General features: G+C 39.6%; 2 pseudogenes; both read left to right on the top strand.

The window, feature by feature from the left end:
* Positions 1 to 4,082: 4,082 nt before the first annotated feature.
* On the top strand, positions 4,083 to 9,013 carry LOC107573011 (heat shock 70 kDa protein 12A-like; annotated as a pseudogene).
* A 3,154-nt stretch (positions 9,014 to 12,167) lies between these two features.
* On the top strand, positions 12,168 to 15,867 carry LOC107573010 (uncharacterized; annotated as a pseudogene).
* Positions 15,868 to 16,086: the final 219 nt, after the last annotated feature.

Here is a 16,086-nt window from a genome sequence, read left to right as displayed (position 1 = left end):
CCGCCCACACGGCAGGCTCTCAGGGATTACGTCACATGCAGCACCGCAGATGCAGAGTGCCCTAGTGCCGGTCAATTTAATGGCCCAATGAAAACCAGTACATTTTCATCACTTTATAAAAAACAACCAGGATGGCCAGGACAGGACGTGAAAACAGGACGTTTGGTCACCCTAGCTAATCGGGAGCACCGGGAGGATTCCCGGTGGGCCGGTCTGTTTTTTTGGCTGCGAGGTTGTCATGCCACTGGGGTTGAAATATGGATGCTGTCCACTGATCTATAATCGATATTATATATAGATCAGTGATGGTGTCCCTAGACTGCCTGCACTCATAGCAGCCCCGCTCTTTTTATTTATAATTTTCTCGCAGCCCATATTATTATTTCCACCAGACCATATCAATAACAAATTCCCAATTGATAAGTAAACATTATTTTTGCGCAAATCATCATTTTATTTGTGAAGTCGCCGTTTGAGGAAGGCTTTAAGACCAAGCAGAATCCTCTGCCGGCTCCCACTTCCCAGCGAGCGGGTCTCGCGCTGACGGCAGTTCCCTTCACCGTCGAATGCAAACAACTTATTGATCATGAGCCCAACATTCAATCTACCTGAGGGAAGATGCATTTCATTGTAATGCAGTTAAATAGAGAGAGAGAGAGAGAGAAAAATAGCCTACATTTAAAAAAAAGTAACTTCTAGGGAATTCTTGGACCTCATTATTTTGAAGTAGGCTACAAATCCAAGCACCAGAGGCAGTGGCAATTTTTAATTGAAAAATATACATTTTCATTCATTCAAAGGCTATATGGCTGCAATGATTTTTTAGTTCAAAACTTTAAATGCCATTGTTTAAAATGCTTTATTGACTGACGTTTCATAGACCTTCAGTTGTTACGCTTTCAAATTTCATGCCATTTGTAATTTCACAGTATTTTCACCTCCTAACTTACTACACTTGTGAAGTCACAATTCTATATTAGTACAATTTACTCAGGCCGATGACATTTTTTGTATGACATTAAAATTCTTTTTAGAATAATTGCACATGAATAGGTTAAGCAAAATAACTATCAAAGGGCCAGTAAAATAAAATAAAATAAAAAATAAGTGGGCTGGTCTAAGGCATGAAACTCCAGGGCTGAAAATGAGTCCCACTCTGGCCCTGAATATGACGCATTTCTCTGAATGACTGCAGAGAACAAGTACCTGATTCACAATATTAGATTCCAAGTGCAGAAATAAGATGCAGTTTAGTTTTGTGGTGTCCAAACTGATTTCAATTTATTATTTTATTGACAATAAGCTACGCAATACATAAAAAACGTCTCAGGTTACGCATTTAACCATGGTTCCCAGAGAGGGAACAAGACGCTGCGTCCTCTAGCGGACACCATGGGGAATGCTGCCAGCATGACCGGTGTCTGAAGCACGTGTGAAACAATGCCAATCCTATTGGTCCACGTGGCCCGTAATGTCATAGGCGGTTGCCTGGAAGTGTAAAAGGGCACCTGTTGAATACGTCACCAACTTAGTTGTCTGTAGGAGATGTAAACAGGCAGGCCGAAGGCATGGCGAAGGGACGCAGCGTCTCGTTCCCTCTCGGGTAACCATGGTTACATACGTAAACCGAGACGTTCCCCTTCTAGGGAACTCACGCTGCGTCCACTAGCGGACACTATGGGGAATGAAATGCCACCTATGCCATGCCGAGGTGCATGCCTGTCCACCTGATGAGAGACCAAGGAGTTGACAGACATTCACCTAACCTTTCCTCAGAAAGGGGCCAAGCCACTGACGCCTCGGACCGCTTACATTAGATATCTATGCTATGTGAGCAATACTAGCCTGGATACACAAGATCACTGAAGAGGCAAACTAGAAAACCTCTAGATAGAAGCTCAAAGAGATCACTACTTAAAGCCCAAGTAAGGGGAGTAGCTGCTGAGCTAGAATACAGCTATCCTCAGATAGCTATATCCTAAGGGTCTTATGAAAGGCTTATAGACCAAGATAAACCATATACAGCTAGCCTCAGATAGCCAGGTAAGACCTTCCTTCAAAATTGCCCAGACCACAGAGAGTGGGCTATATGCTTACAACCCTAGCAGGGGAGATAACACTGTCTTAACAATATTAGCAATAATTGAGCTGGCACACAGCTATCCTCAGATAACTAGGCTCTAGAAAAAGGGAACCATTGCAATTGCCAAGACCACCAGCAGTGGGCTCTCTACTTAAAAACCCTATAAGGGGAGACGTTCCATCTCTTGTCATGGTGTGCTGTTAAAGTTGTACACATTGTGCCCTTTTTTGGGTAAATGCTTGGGGCCTGCAGCTCTGAGAGCTAAAAAGTTGTCATTTATTAGGAAACAAAGGGTAAATGGTCTTTGGCCATTTATTAAGCTAATGCAGTATTTACTAACTCCCATTAGATCATTTGCTCGAAAAAAAACAAAGCCTTAAGCCCAATTCACACGGGATTAGTATTATCTGGGGACCTTGTGTGATTTTGAAATTACCCCCCCACATCTGAATTTCGAGTGGTGGATAGTTTAATAAGGGATAAGCGAAGCCTGTGATTTTACTCGAATTTACTGACTTATCTACATCAACGTCGTTCCATCAAACTTGTTCCGTGACTCTGCACAACATTTTTTTTTTACCTGATCAGACATGTTTAAAGAGGCCGTTTCTCAGTTTCCTATCAGATTCTTGTTTTTTGGGGGGTTTTTTTGGAGGTAACCTGTATAAATACTGTACCTAAAGCTCAATTCTCTTGCTCTATCATTATTCAAGACTGTTTTAGAACATAAACTGTAATAATAAATGTGGTTCCAGTCCAGACTCGTCATCAAGCAACACACAGAACAAGTTATGTTGCCTCCAGAAATGCCCCCTTTTGTGATTAAAGGACCCACGTCCTCAGTGACATAAGATTTCATGGATGTTTAAGAGTTAGAGATGGGTGAAGCCAGGGGAGTGAGGTTTACCCTTCTGGTCACTGTGGAGAAGAGTGTTTTGTCCAATCTGCAACATCTGGATTTTAGGTTAAAATTAGTTTACAAAAATTATACAATTATTATCTAACAAAAAAAATTAAATTATGCACCATTTTAAATCACTTTTTTTAAAGATTTATTTTTGGCATTTTTATTAGGATAGCACAGTATATATTGACAAGAAATGAGGTAGGAGAGAGAAGGGGGTCAGGATTGGGAAAGGACCGCAAGCCGAGACTCGAACTCTGGTCACTCAAATCGCAATGGCGCTATACAGATGGTACTCATCCAGAATAATACTTCTACATTCAGAGTCCTTCAGGGAACGAGGGTTACCATACGTAACCGAGAAGTTCCCTTTCAGTCGGTCACTCCGAGTCACATCGGTGACCGACGAATTGGGATATCGCTTCGATAGACCAATCTACTTAGAGTGTAAACTAAACGAGCCAATGCACATTGGCATGCAATTATTGCATCCAGCTGCCGCTGATCACAGCGTGAGTATAATAAGGCAGCAGGTGCAATGCATACCAGGTTTTCATTGAGGAGCCGAGCCGGTGACCCGGCGATTCAGCGGTGGTACAGCAACCGTGGCGACGGGACGTGACGTCTCCGTTCCCTCCTTCAGGGAAAGAGGGTTACCACACGTAACCGAGACGTTGCCTTTCAGTCGGTCACTCCGAGTCACGTCGGTGACTGACGAATTGGGATCCCTACCAAAGCGCCATGGTGCTGCTGCTTCCAGTGCCCTGTGCGAGCCGCCTGCACCCCTATCTGGTGTAGGCCGGGGCTCGGGACAAGTAGTTCCACTCACCATTTTTCAAAGCACTACTTTACTAAGTGAGATTGGATAACACTGGGAAAACGTACCCACTCCACTTGGAACAGGGACGCTGCGGAAGCCCCATCCTTCCCGAAGGAGTTTTCGGAAGCAAATACACATATAGCATCCGTTTAGGTGTATATGGAGAAACTGGAGGTGATTATAACCCTCTTGGACAGGCAGAAGTCTGCCGGGGAACACAGGCTCTAAGGCTATACCGTGGATTATACACATACGAAACCCGCTTAGGTCTCAATATGGAATCCGACCTTCCACGGTTCCCACGGATTCATCGTGAAGGCCCGGCGCCGGACGTTCCGCCGCTGCCGAGGGTGATGGAGGATCTCAACAGGGTCTACTGTACGGACACTCTGGAGCAGTTTTTAGCAAGCCAACACTACCCGGGGCCTCTCGGTGCCACTACCCGTTTGAGGTGAGAACACAGGAGGATACCGGCTCCACATGGAGGCTATAGAATCTAGCGAACGTGTTGGGGGTCGCCCAGCCCACAGCTCTACAAATATCTGTCAGCAAGGTGCCACGAGCCAGCGCCCAGGAGGATGCAACATTTCTAGTTGAGTGAGCTCGCAGCCTGAACGGGCAAGGCACACCCTGTGCCTGATAAGCCAGGGTGATGGCATCCACAATCCAGTAGGCCATCCTCTGCTTAGAGATGGCATTCCCCTTCTGCCGGCCTCCGTAACAGACGAAGAGCTGGTCTGAGGTCCTGAAGCTTTGTGTCTGGTCTACGTAGCATCTTAATGATAGATAACCCTAACCCTAACCCTAAGACCCATGAACTGAATTGAGGTATCAGAAAAGAGAGACATACAAAATGTGCAAAGCAGTGGGTCCCGTGGACTGGAATTGTTATGATATGTCCTTTACAGAGGACACCAGGACTTTTTTTTTATATGAAAAGACTAGACATGAAAAGGAAAAAACAGGATTTTTTTATATCACCAATCAATTTACATTTTTTTATACCAAACGTTGTATAAGGATGATTCTATGTTATGAACTATGTTATGAAAATAAAACAATGATTTGATATACAATTTGCTTTATGCAATATGTGTGTGTAAAATGGCCATAAACAGGTTTTCCCATTACATACAATGTATCTATACACTATCTTATTTGCATATTAATTTGTACAATCATGCACATGGTCGTGAAAACAGTTCTCTTATTTTGTATTGTATCCACCCCAGCAAAAAAACATATTTCTTAATCAGTGGAAACCGTTACAGTGTTTTCTATCGCAATAAGCGCTTGCATTCAGTCAATAAAAATCTAATTGAATGTAGTTCTTAATATGTTTGAGAACTGAGAAAGACCATTCCATTCCATTCGGGAGTGCATTATTTCTCTGCCTGGAGTCACAATCACACATCAAGACATTGTTCAGATGATTTGTTTCAAGACATTTGACATGTTTCCATCCTGAAACCTCGTGTGTGTTGAACTAGCTAATTTTTTACGCACATCATCCCAAACCTTCTGTTGCAAATTCCAAAACGTAATTTTAGAGGCTTGAGAGATTTATTTACAGGCTAACACAGTTATTAGATAGAGAGAGAGAGATTAAGTGCGTGAATACATGCGTCTGTGCGTCTCTCAGCAGTGTTCAGCAGCAGCGTCTACTAATAGTGAATCTGTAAGTTGAACTGCTTCAAGAACCTCGCTACTGAGAAATGTCATGTAGCTTTTCAGCTGCAAAACTCTTTTATTGATAAATTTGCGGGGCAGCTGCAGCTCTGACAACAACTTTCTGTCCGCGTCTCTGTACTGTGTGTGCGTCTTTTGAGAGAGACGGGGAGAAAGAAAGCGTGCTTTCCGTACATAAAAAGGTGGAAGACATTGAAATAGTTTGACGTTTTTACCCTATTGTTTGTTATATTTATTTGCTTAATGTCTTCTGGGGTTTTGGTTCTTATGCTGTTGTAGATAGCCAATAGTATAACAAAAATATTATATCTCTTCACTGTGTTTGGGCCCCCCACCTCTGGATGAGCAAGCATAGGCACGTGCCTAGAATGCCTATGCGTAAATCCGGCCCTGAATGCAGTGGACTTATATATTTAAAATATGAACCTCACTAACAGAAGGCTGCTTTGAATTTCAAATGCTGACGCGTGCTTAATGCACTTGCATCTCAAAATGGTTTTATGACCATTTTAATAAATGTAAACACAGCCAGTTATGTCTTAGGGGGTTAAACGGACAGGACAAACCACATTACTTCTTATATTTCAAAAGAGATCCGTGCGTGTATGCAGCTTAATAGATCTCCTGCAGTCTATGATGCCATAGTAAAAAACTACAGTAAAGATGAAGAAAAATCACTCGCAGTTCTTGAATGGAAAACGTTCAGATAATCTTAAATACTGAAAGCACTCTTTGTTTGTTGTTTGTAATATGTTTCTGTGCTCCTCTTTATTATTTGCTACTTGCTTGTATGTTTTGAAGTTATATTAGTTTAAAATTCTTAACATACAAATTGAAAAAAATATATAAAACGTTGTAATTCTTTTAAAAAGTACTTAATTACTAAACTAATTAATTAATAAGGGGGGAAAAAAGTAGATCTGGAATTGGATAGTGAAAAATGTCAACAATTCTGTGTTTTTCTGTCAATATGGGGTGCTGTGTGTACATTAATGAGGAAAAAAAATAACTTAAATGATTTTAGCAAATGGCTGCAATATAACAAAGAGTGAAAAATTTAAGGGGGTCTGAATACTTTCCGTACCCACTGTATATACATACATATGTATATGTAAAGGATAATCAATGGCTTGCCGTGCATTAAAGGATTTTAAATGCACGACGAGGAGGCCAAGAACCACTCGACACGAAGCGGAGGGTGGTTGCCTCTGCGAAGTGCATTTAAAATCCTTTAATGCACGGCAAGCCGTAGATTATCCTGCTTATTTCATTGTCATTTGCCAACTTAAAGCTGTTTATGATGTTAGCAGCGCAATATTTAACCGGAAGAGTAAAAATGCCAGTTATTTTCATCAGTTACGACTCGTTAGCTTTAGCATTCTGCCCGCTTCAAATCAGACACAGAGATGAAATAGTGCGGTTATACCACATTTATTTGAATTAATTATCGAGAGAGATAGAGATGACAGTTGTGTGTGTGAGTTACCAGTGTCTGTGCGTCTCTCTCTACAAACAATGATCTGTTGAGTTACTTTGATTTGACCTCGTTGCTGAGGAAGATAATGTATGATCTAGTATCTATGCTATTTTATTAATAGAAGTCGCGGGGCAGCACCAACAATACGTTTCTGTATGTGCGCAGCGCAATCTGCGATCTCCGACCTCTCTCCTGCTCACTGTGTTTATGTGCAAGTGGTGTGTATGTGTGTGTGTGCATCAATTAAAGCAGCGCTCGATATATTGATTATTGCGACAGGCCTACTTATAATACATTATAACTATGGGAAATATAATCAATTGTAACTTAAGTGGATGCAACGTGTTCATTGTGTGTTATAAATCATCATACTCTTAAAAGCTACAAACACAAATAAGTAGGTATTTTAATACATTAGAATTGTTCTTATGATTATTTATGAGATGATACAACATATTACAAGTCTATACATTGATTATAATGCCTTAAGAATACCCTTGTAATGTATTATAAATGTAGGCTTCATAGAAAGTGTTACCCTTTTTTTGATAGATGTGTATATTATATATGAAAACAATACGTAAAATTACTGACTAATGTAAAATATGTGAAATATTTTGCAGGTGGTACTATTGACATAACAGTGCACGAGGTGGTGGAGGAAGGCCATCTGAAGGAACTGCATGCTGCATCTGGAAATGACATGGGTGGACAGAGAGTAGATGGGAACGTCATCTCATTTCTAAAAGATATATTCTCTGAGGAAATATTTGATCAATTTGAGCAAGAACACCCCACTGGACTACTCAAATTAAAGTGTGACATTGCTAATTGAAAATCTTACGACACAGATGTGACCATTTGGTGCCCATTAAACTTGAAAGAAATTGCCAGTCAAAGACAGAGCATGGAATGTTATTTTGAAGGTGTTCGTGGAGTAAAATGGGAAGATGGTGCAATCATGATTGAAAAACAACAATTGAGGAGGTTTTTGGATAACAGTCTCAGGGCAATCGAAGACAACATTAAAAAAATTGTGCAAAACACAGAGCTGAGGATTGAGTACATGCTATTAGTTGGAGGATATTCTCAAAGTCCAACTCTGCTAGAATTTATGAAAAAGCACTTTGGCTCTAGACACAAAATTCTCTGCCCTGACGAACCCCAGGTAGCAATATTAAAGGGAGCAATCACATATGGCAAAAACCCTACAGTGGTGAAATCACGCATCAGTACTCTAACATATGGGTTTGCTACAAGTATAACCTTTAATGAATCCGTTCACAAAGGCAAGAGTAAATATGTTAACAGCCTAGGAGATGAGTACTGTGACGTCGTCTTTGAAAAGCTTGTTAGCAAAGGAGAGTCGGTTCTCTGCGATGAGCTTCGAGTATTCACCCGTTGGCCAGTAGACCCCACACAAACAGCAATGAGATTCAGATTTGCCAGCACTAAAAGGCAAAATGTCAAGTTTGTGGATGATTGGGGGGTGGAGTGTATTGCATCTCTCTCAGTTGGTATGCCAAATCCTGACAAGGGCAAGAGTCGTAATCAGAATCAGAATCAGAATGAGCTTTATTGCCAGGTATGTTTACACATACGAGGAATTTGTTTTCGTGACAGAAGCTTCCACAGTGTAACAGAATGACAGTGACAGAACAAAAACACAGATAATAAAAAATAGAAAAATAGAACAAGTAAATAAGGAATAAAAATATACAAATCGACAATTGTATGTACAGGTATATAACAATAGACAGTTGTATGTACAGGTATATTATGTGCAAATTGAATGTAGACTGAGTGTGTGTGTTAGATAAATAAGTGTATGAGTGAATAAATAGTGTGTGTTCCACAGTTATTGTCTGTGTAATAGTAAGTGTTCATGAGATGGATGGCCTGAGGGAAGAAACTGTTCCTGTGTCTGGTCGTAAGGTCAGGTTAGAAGTACAGTTTGGCTCTACTGAAATTAAGGCAACTGCAACTGATTTGGAAGATTTTAAAACTAAATCAGTCACATTTGACTTCATGAGCAAGTAGCTTTACATCTGTTGACTAAGGACAACTCAACATAGCACTAGCAGATGAAATTCATATTATTACGCCACAATAATCATACTTTCTAAAATTCTTCAGTTAAAAATCTTGTGATTTCATGTCTATGGTAAATTAAATTGAAGGAGTCAATTCTTTTATTATACAATACAGTAATCATAGTTCCCTTAAAACCAATGTATCTATTCTGGTACTTATGTTACAGGCAATCTTTCTATTTGGTGTCTGAGAGGTAACTGAAGGTTTGCCCCATGACAGGAATGCAGTAACAATGTTTACTCATTTAGCGTCCAGAGAATAAATTATGTATGTACTTTTCATTATGTAGCTTTTAGTTAGAATTTTGTTCTTACTCATTTTATTCTGTGGTTCTCATATGAATATAAAATGTGTTTGAGACATGCAAAGACTACTGTACCAACCATGTGTACCATTTATCCATTAATGAATATATATATATATATATGCTTAACATGTGTAATTATTTTAGGGTTTATAGCACCATTAGTTGCTATATGTTAAATATACAATAAACCGTGACAATAAATCATGAAGTAGTTTGTATCAGTGCTGTGTACCCTTTATTGATGTAGTGTTCATGTTCTGATAAAACAAATAAAGCTACAATATGTTAAAACATGACATGCAAATAAAAAAAGTGTTATTGTCATTAAAATCACAGCTCCAGGCTGGGAGCAAAGAAATAGGAGAGGCGATTTGAAATTATCATATGCGATGCATTAATATGATTTTTTTAGTTCCCATTTGAGTGAACATTTTACTTATTTACTTTCTGCCTTCATGATCTTTTTCCTTGTCCCTCACCGGCCTATTGCGAACCTTCAGTGCCCCTATTAACCCCCAGACTGTTGCATAAAGAGTCTCCACTTGCTCTCTGCTATGTTACCAGTCTTACCTAAGTCTGGGCCATCCTTTACCAGCTCTACCCAACAGGTGTTCGGGAGAAGGTGTGTTGTTAACCCTCTGGGGCCTGAGGGGGTTTTTGGGCCTCGGCAGAAGTTATGACATGCCCTAGCATTTCCCCCCCCAGTTGTTTATAAACATTAATGGATAAAGTCAGATTACACTGTGCTACAATAATATCTGAGCAGCATATATGTACATATTCATATTTTTGAGAAAATACCATTTATGTATGGTTATTGAAAAATCAGGCAACACTTTATAATAACTTTCATTAATAAAACCTTAACAAACATTATATAATGCTTAACACATCGTTAGTTAACATGTTCACAGCTAGTAATATGAGATAATGTACTTGTTAATGTTTATTAATGTACTTATTAAAAATTAACTAATGATTAACAGATCATTATTTAATGTAAATTAAAATGCTTAAAAATGTCATTAAACTCTTGTTAGAAAACACTCTCTGTCTTGTTAAGTTTCCAGATGATAAAAAATCTTTTTTTTCTAATGTCCCATGTTGACTCTCCCAGCTCGGCTCCGCCTCGGTATGATACTGTTGGAAAGCCTGAACAAGAAAAATTAACCCCTAATCGTCTGTACCCGTCACTACCTAGTGCGACTGATTTATACCCTTTTGTGCAGATTCCAGACGGGTTTAAAATAACCCCGCTGGCAATGTCGGATGCTGTCGCGATTGCTAAAGATTTGCCAGATCCGTTACGGTGTCCGCATCAATATGTGTCTGTATTGAAGCGTTTAACCGCGTAAAGTCAATTGACTGAGCGTGATTATCGCTTCATTTTGACTAAAGCACTGCCGCCAGAAATTACAGAGGACGAGTTGATTGCAGACATTGATGTTTTGAGCCCTAAACGGGATGCGCCGCCATCTCGCCAAGGTGCTTTATCATAAGGTGATAAACCATTAGATCTGTCACAACCATGAAGACAGTTCAGCATTCTTCGCAAAAGTCTATTCCTAATATGTCCATGTTTTTCTGTACATGTGGCTATTTTATATAAACACATGTTCTTGGCCAAAGATCCTACGTGTATGTTATTCATATCCTCATTGGTTAAGAGGATGAAACTCCCCTCGACATATGCCTATATAATATCTGTATTTCTATGAATAAATTGAAGTATTGAGGATACATTTGACTGTGTGTTTTCTTACTTCCCGGCCGTCTACACTTTAAGTAACTGAGAATTCTTCAAGGTGGCAAAGAGAATTTACTGAGGGACCAAATTGTTATTCTTTATTAACAGGTCTGAACCGCGGTTTGTTTGCGTCATCAAGCCAGAAGCTGTTTATCCCGTTGCTTAGTAAGGACTGCGCAGGAGAAGGCAGCAAATGCATAACATTGCTCTCTGCACTTTTATATATTTACGTTTTTGAACCGTTACCGGTACATAACGGCAATTACGTCTGTCTTATGAATGTACTGCAAATGCTCTAAAGAACACTGAAGGCCAAACACACTTTTATCAAATAATACGTCATTCTTTTCTGCGATTTGGTATGATGGTGTTCACATCAGCAGCGAACCATACCAGAGTTCACATGAACCGTACCCCAGACCACCCTTTTTAAGCAGACTCTGGTACGGTTCGCGGTTGCGCACCCGAGTTCGGAAGACCACGTTCACATCATACAAACGACCTGAACTCTGACGTCAATCGAACCCGGGTGCACACCAAAAGTACTAGTGTACTAGTGTGAAAGCACCCTAAATCTTCATAGCTCCTCAGTGATTAAACACATGCTTTCGGATGAAGATAAACTCTAGGTTGACGTCTGAGTTTGTAATCCTACAAACCCAGAACTGTGTTTCTTATCATTGACGTGCTCAGGCAGATGTTCAACATGGCGACAAGGAAGCAACCCTGAATGTGTGAAAAAACACACATTTTAATATCAGTGTGGGGAGATCCAAAATTTCAAAAACAATTCGACAAAACTATTCATAATCATACAGTGTGGGAGGTGGTGCGGCGAGAAGCTTGCCAGCTATATAGCTCCCAGTCAAAACAGGCCAAACAGTGTTTATTTGAGAAAAAATATTCCATACATGACTACAAGCTCAACACTACAGTACACAGAACACTGATCCACGTTAGCCAGGCCAGACAGTGTTGCATAGGGCAGAGCACGGCACGAAGGTGGGAACTATTCTTTTAGTGCTTTGGCCTGATGGACTTGCAGGATGGCCATCTCATGCAAGGCAGAGGCCGCCTGTCCAGCGGTCTTGTTAGCTTTAGCAGCCAACGCTGACATCAGTTTACAGGCCTTGGATGGGAGGCGCAGACGATCTCTCCAGATGCACCGCAGTGGCACGCTCGACAGATTTGAGATGACCCAACACCTGAGAAGAGAAGATGCCAACCCCTCAGATGACGTCAACCCTGCACCAACGTACAAAACTACCACATTTTCCTTACATTGCTGTCATTTAGATCACAACATATAATCATGTTCACCATTTCTGTTTGAATGCATGTGATTAACTGTATGATTTTTGCTCTCCTAGAACTGTACATTTCTGCCATATGGACATCACATTGACAGTCACCACTAGCTATGCGTCCATCCAAAGATTCAAATTAAACTTATGCGCAAAACTGGAATATGGCATAAAACATATCTGAATAAAGCACCGTTTCCATCCAACGAGTCAAAGAGAACAAAATCATCACTTCCTGGTAAACTGTGGCACTAAATATCACTAAGAATACAGGAGAAGCCACTGAATATAATAATTTTCATATGTAATAAATTACTTGCGCCTCAGAGCGAGCAGACGAAGCACAATAAATTGCTTTCGGAGGTAGATGCCAGCTGTTTGGGAACGCAGTCGTGTAAGACAGTAATTATACAGAAATACTTTGATGACAGACTTTCCTCAGGCATTTCAGAACGACCAAAACAACATATAGATGCTCTGCATGAGATCGGTCCGCTGCTAGTCAAGTTATCCCGTCTCATAGCGCAAAGTCTTTTTTGATGCGCATGGAGGAATTTAATCAGTAAATGTGTTTCCATCGTAGTTTAAATGCACTTTTTTTCTTATTGGATAAAAAGTTTATCCTACTCAAATGTGCGCATACGTTTTTTTATGCGCATTTTTAGAATTTATGCGCATATTGGCGTTTTCATCTAGCGGTTTTTTATGCAATAGTCCAAAATGCGCATAACAATAGGTGTATGGAAACACAGCTATTGATGAATTACTCCAGATTGTAATGTAGAAACTTTCATTTTCTCTGAAGCTGCTTTGCAAAGATGTGCATCATGAAAAGCACTATATAAATAAAAATGTGAACTGAACTGAATATTTTTTACGGTATTGTATCAAAGTTAGAAATTCTACTTTTTAAACACTACTTATTGATTGGTTCCCAAGTGTCTTGATTTCCTCTGTTTATTGTCTGGTGTTTTCTATGAAGTTTTTATACATTTGAAAAATTTAGAAAAAATACTTAAAAAAATAATTTTTTTTAAGGCTGGCTACTAAGAATCCTCCAAACTGAGATGTTCTTCAACAGCGCTTGATGACGTGCCAACTGAGATTTGCAGCCTTCTGATTGAGAAGCACACTAAGACGGTGGATAGCAGGCACAACCTTGCCTCCATCTTGACTGCTCAGAGGTCATCATTTACATAGTTTGAGTGCACGTCCTCACACAGCTGTCAAGAGCTACAGAGCGGGGAACATTCATCTGTATTCATCTAGTCCACACTGACCCTAGAGTGAAACCCAAACACCATCCAGAAAGAAATATAACAAATACAAAATACTGGGAACTGATATTGTTCTTCCTCTTTTGGATCAAACTTGGAACAGATGCAGAAGTGAAAGAGTTTAGCAATTCATCGAAAATGGGTGCATCTCACTGAGCCAACAATATTTCTGAACAGTTTCGCAGAATTTCATAGAAACACTGTGTGGTAAGTACTACAAACGTTCATTATCACTGGGGTGGAGAAAACTCTTTTTATACTTATATTTATATTATAATATAGATAGCAATGTGTTTAATGCTTTGTATCTTTCTGATATATGGTACAAATGTTATGACAATTAGATACATACAAGTCAAACGTTCTATGGCTCGTTATGCAAATCTAGATCTTACAAACAGCAGGTCATCGACCAAAGGTTTAGAGTTGGGAAAGTGCAATCAAAACAGTAATAAACATTTCATTTCATGTTATAAAGCAGTCACACGGTCTCTTCTTACATGTATTACATCACGACCAGATGACATTTCTAAATTATCTAAGCTAACAGGGTGTGTTAAAAGACTGGACGACCAATAAAGCTAGTTCATGTGTTCATGAACTCTAGACTGGATTACTGTAATGCACTGCTAGCTGGTTGTCCTGCATCTTCAGTAAACAAGCTACAGTTGCTAGACTCTACCAGGTCAAGAAAATATGATCATATTTCCTCAATTTTACAATCTCTACACTGGTTACCTATTAAGTTCCATATCTATTACAAAATATGACTACTTATAAGGTTCTAAATGGTTTAACTCCTGTGTGCTTAACCAGTCTGTTATCACACTACAATCCATCACACTCCTTAAGGACCCTTGTGGAAAAAAAGTGTGCTTAATTGTATTAAAAGTGTACTTTTTGTGTACTTCAAATCTTAAAAGTATACTTTTTAAAAAGTGCAGTTGCAGATAATATAATTTAAATTAAAGGCCACTTAAGTGTACTTAAAGAGAGTACACTTAAATGACAATAGGTCTTAACATACTTAAGTGCACTTTTTAAAAATGCACTTTATAATAAGGTCTAATTAAGTAATACTTAAACATACATTTATATAATTATGATTTTATTGTGTTTTAAATAAGTACACTTATTTTGATATATTTATCAATATACTAAAGCACATGTAAAATAATTGATTTTAATTTCAACTTAAGTGTGTTCTCCAAAATTACATGTTAATGTATTTTAAATGTATTTAGTCTATAATATATAAACTGTGCATTAATGCAATTGAAATGTATTTTTCTTCTAAACTTCAATACACTTTCTTCTTATACAGTATACTCCAATAAAACGTATTGTTGAAATTTTCATCACCAGCTCCTGCCCTATGAACTCTAAGTTTAATTTTCTACATAATATTTGACATACAGTGTCATTTATGAGAGTACTGTATTTGTATGTAATAGTACTGTAATTTACATCTGTGTACAGAATACTTACAATATCATTATGTTGTTCTAAGTCACTTAAACACACATTTAAGTGCATTAATTGCAAGCAAAAGTTTAACTAAATGTATTTCCACCCTCTGCAGAGGCTACCACTCCATTCACACTGCCCGCATGCTCGACGGCATGTTCATTTTGGCCTTCTTCGGTTTTCTCAGATGCTCGGAGCTCACCATTACATCCAACTTCAATCCAAAAATCCACCCATCCTTTTCAGACCTATCAGTACTAGATTCCGAATCAATCTCTTACTTCATTAAGCAAAGTAAGACAGACCAATTGAAAAGAGGCCACTTCATATATATCTTTAATTTCCATTCTCCAATCTAACCATACCAAACCCTCTTAGCCTACCTGCATTTCAGACGCTCGCAGGCTAAACTCCCATCTGACCCACTTTTCGTCAATGACTGTAATCGCCCCGCCACATGTTTCCGGTTCCAAAAACACCTCAAGTCCGTTTTACTCCTATCTGGCATCCCAGCAGATCATTTTTCCAGACACTCCTTTCTCATAGGTGCGGCTACCACAGCTGCCCAAAAAGGCCTCTAACAGCTGCAGATCCAAGCACTCGGCCACTGGAAGTCAGAGGCCTTCAAGAGCTACGTTCAGTCGGACTGTTTCCATATCAGAGAAACGCACCAAACCCTCATCAGCCATATTATTTAATCCACAGAGCTTGCAAGAAAGTTTTCTTTTCAGATGCTGCAGCAGTGCCCGCTCCCGCAGGAGTCTGCATCTTTATTTCTAACTGCCGCAGCAGTGCCCACTTCCGCAGAAGCCACATTCTCTTTTCAGATGCCGCAGTTGTGTCCGCTCCCGCAGGAGTCTGCATCTTTATTTCTAACTGCCGCAGCAGTGCCCACTTCCGCAGAAGCCACATTCTCT

Source organism: Sinocyclocheilus grahami, unplaced genomic scaffold, assembly GCF_001515645.1.
Source record: "Sinocyclocheilus grahami isolate Dianchi unplaced genomic scaffold, SAMN03320097.WGS_v1.1 scaffold1848.1, whole genome shotgun sequence".
Taxonomy (NCBI): Eukaryota; Metazoa; Chordata; class Actinopteri; order Cypriniformes; family Cyprinidae; genus Sinocyclocheilus; species Sinocyclocheilus grahami.
This window is presented reverse-complemented; position numbering and strand designations above follow the sequence as displayed.